We start from the raw sequence: 2,979 nt of genomic DNA, 5'->3' as shown, positions 1-2,979 counted from the left end.
AGAAACAACGTGCAGTCAAGTGGGAGTGGTGCACTATGAATAAATTATATGGTTGGATGGGGTTGAAAGACCTAAAACTACAAGGCATTGCCCTTGCTTCCAAGTGGATCCTTAAGGCCATGGAAGGTAATGAGCCATGGAAATTGCTTATAAGGAATACTATTATATGTTCAGTTCCTAAGAAAGCTAAGAAATGGAAGGACCTCCCACTACTTGATAGTCTTGTGGGATAGTTTGAGGTAGCTCCGGCTGGTTCCGATATCTTCAAGTCCTTATGGAAGGCCTGGGAACATGTGAGACACTTGGTGAATATCAAAGTTGATGGCACTAAACAGGGGAATATTGTTGATGACATATCAATATGGTGGAATTTATTTCATAATGGGAAACCGTTGGCCACTCTTCGAGGCCGTTCTGCATTGAAATGGCATAATAGGGGTATTAAACACTTTGAACAACTGTATACAAATAACCAATTTAGATCGTGGGAGGAGCTGCAACTCACCTATTCTATCCCAGACTCCCAGAGTAGGACGTATAACATACTTAGAATGACATTATCCTTTGCTCTCCCCCCTCCCGCACCCCTCTCCCTCGCCCCCCCATGACTGCACTTTGTTGGACTGATGGCACGCCTCTCCCTTCCCTAAAAGCCAAATACATGTACTCTACACTCACTGAGGCTGATGCCATTTTTATACACCTTAACAATTGCTGGGACCTAAACTGGGAACTGAAGACCTGGAAAGATTGTCTGAGTAGGTTTTGGATGGCCCATAATGAACTAAAAAAAAAATTCTTTGGTTGGCGCCTACTGCTAAATAAACTCCCCATAAAAAATAAGGAAGGTACTTTATTAAGTTGTAGCATATGCAGAGTACCTGAATCTGTGAAACATATCTTCTTTGAATGCCATTTTGCTAAAGAAATATGGAGACTATTTGGTATTAACTTAGAATCTGTTTCTCTTGATTACATAGATTTTATTCTAGGCTATATCAAGGTCTGTAGGAGAATTGCAAATATCTTTTGGTCTTGTTCTTCTTTGGAAGTTCTTTGGCTCATATGGAAGTATCACAATGATGACATCTTTAATAGCAATACCAGGCACCTCATTGAGTCTCTTAGGAGACTCATTGCTCATTCTATTTCCATGCAAGTTACTATTGTGCTTAAACTCGACTCGGACAAGTTTGACAAATGGATCAAGGAGGGGGCCACTACGGTGTACATTCGTGAACTATCACATGGATTCACTTGGGAGAGGGATGAACCAGGTAAAGAAGCTTTTGAGCAAGCTTTGATGGCCTTCATGAGGCAATTGGAACGTAGACAGATGCATATGGAGATCATTCAGGAGGAGGCTGACCTGATCAGTGAGCGCACATCCCATCCTCATAAGAAAGATATACTTGATGGTCGAGTGGAAGTGTGGTAGGAAGGAAGTATGGGCTGGGTGGCATGGCCCCCCCCGTTGGGAAACAACAACTCACCAGACGTTGTTAATTTTGTCTACAAATATGTATATCAATTGTAATCATCCCTGATATAGTGGAGGTGCTCGTTAACTATGTATTTTGTATATGCACCTTCTATTGGTGCCCCGACTACTGCTGAACTCAGTCTTTTTGCTGATGCTATGTTAAGATTTTTTGATATCTAATCCAAAAAAAATTGAGCACTTAAATTAATCAAGCACAAAAACTTGAACTCCCCATCTTACAACTTGTGCTTTGATACTAAATGTAGTGCCTAAAGTTTTCACTCAAGACATTAGTAGATAAAACATACAACAATTTTTTTTGTATGACAAAAGTGTTATATATGTAGACACTGTCAAAATGAACACATCACATTTAATTAATTATTTCTTATGGTTCACTACCTTGCAATTTTAATTAAACAAGCTATTCCATTTGGGTTGCCTAGTGGGATCCACATTTGTAAGTACTAACAAATATTTGAGTTTTGGTGTAAGTTTTTATGTCCCAAGTTACAAACCAACACTTTCATCCTACACTTTCACACTTTTGCATCAAGAGTGGTGTATGTATGCTTCGTTTAGCACCTTTGAACTTTAACGCCTCCTTACTATGGATTGACGCCTTTGCATTTAATATTACTTTTTATCAATTTAATTCTCCACTAACCATATTAATCTATTTTTTGTTGTGTTTTCCATTAGCTTATTTTTAACTTTTAATATATTAATTTTTATTTTATAGGGAATATAATGTTTTCTCTAGAAAAAGTTTCAATTTAGCATATTTTCCCTTTGGAACCACACTTCTACTCAAGTATACCACTCTATTTAATTTTCTAATTTTATTTCTAGTGGAGGGTATATGCACCAAGATGAGGGACCAAAAAGTGGCCACTCCACTTTTTGGCCCCCCAAAGACCATTGTACATATGTGTAATAATGCTATACCATAATAACACACATGTCTTATGCTTTGGTGTGATTGAGCCTTAGGCTTGGTCACATTTTATTATTTTTAAGTTATGTTTGACATAACATGAGCGTGCTATAATACAATTGTTAAAAAATCACTTTTCAATTTGTCATTTTTAGTGTTCATCCAATGGTTGCGTGACTGCTAACCCATTGTTCCATGCTTGCATTCATTCTAAGTGGATTTTTTATGCCCTCTTCAATGAATCATCATCAAAATGTCACCAAGACACCATGGAGGCCAAAGAAGTAAGTATTTATGGATTTTTTGGTGTCAAATTTGCATTAAATATCTAGTTTCAATTAGGTTTTTAATTTAAATTTATCTAATTTCTAGGACTTGATAGTGAACCCCCAAATGTTGAAATTCCTTAATCATGTCCTCATGAAAACCCCACCAAACAATAGAGGCAACAAACAACTCCTTCATTTCATAGCTAGATCCTCTAAGAACACAAGAAAACATATTAGGGAAAATATAAAATAATACAAAAGAGCTTGAGTAGTTGATTGCAAGGTTGAAA

Source organism: Cryptomeria japonica, chromosome 3 (assembly GCF_030272615.1).
Source record: "Cryptomeria japonica chromosome 3, Sugi_1.0, whole genome shotgun sequence".
NCBI classification, from domain to species: domain Eukaryota; kingdom Viridiplantae; phylum Streptophyta; class Pinopsida; order Cupressales; family Cupressaceae; genus Cryptomeria; species Cryptomeria japonica.
This window is presented reverse-complemented; position numbering follows the sequence as displayed.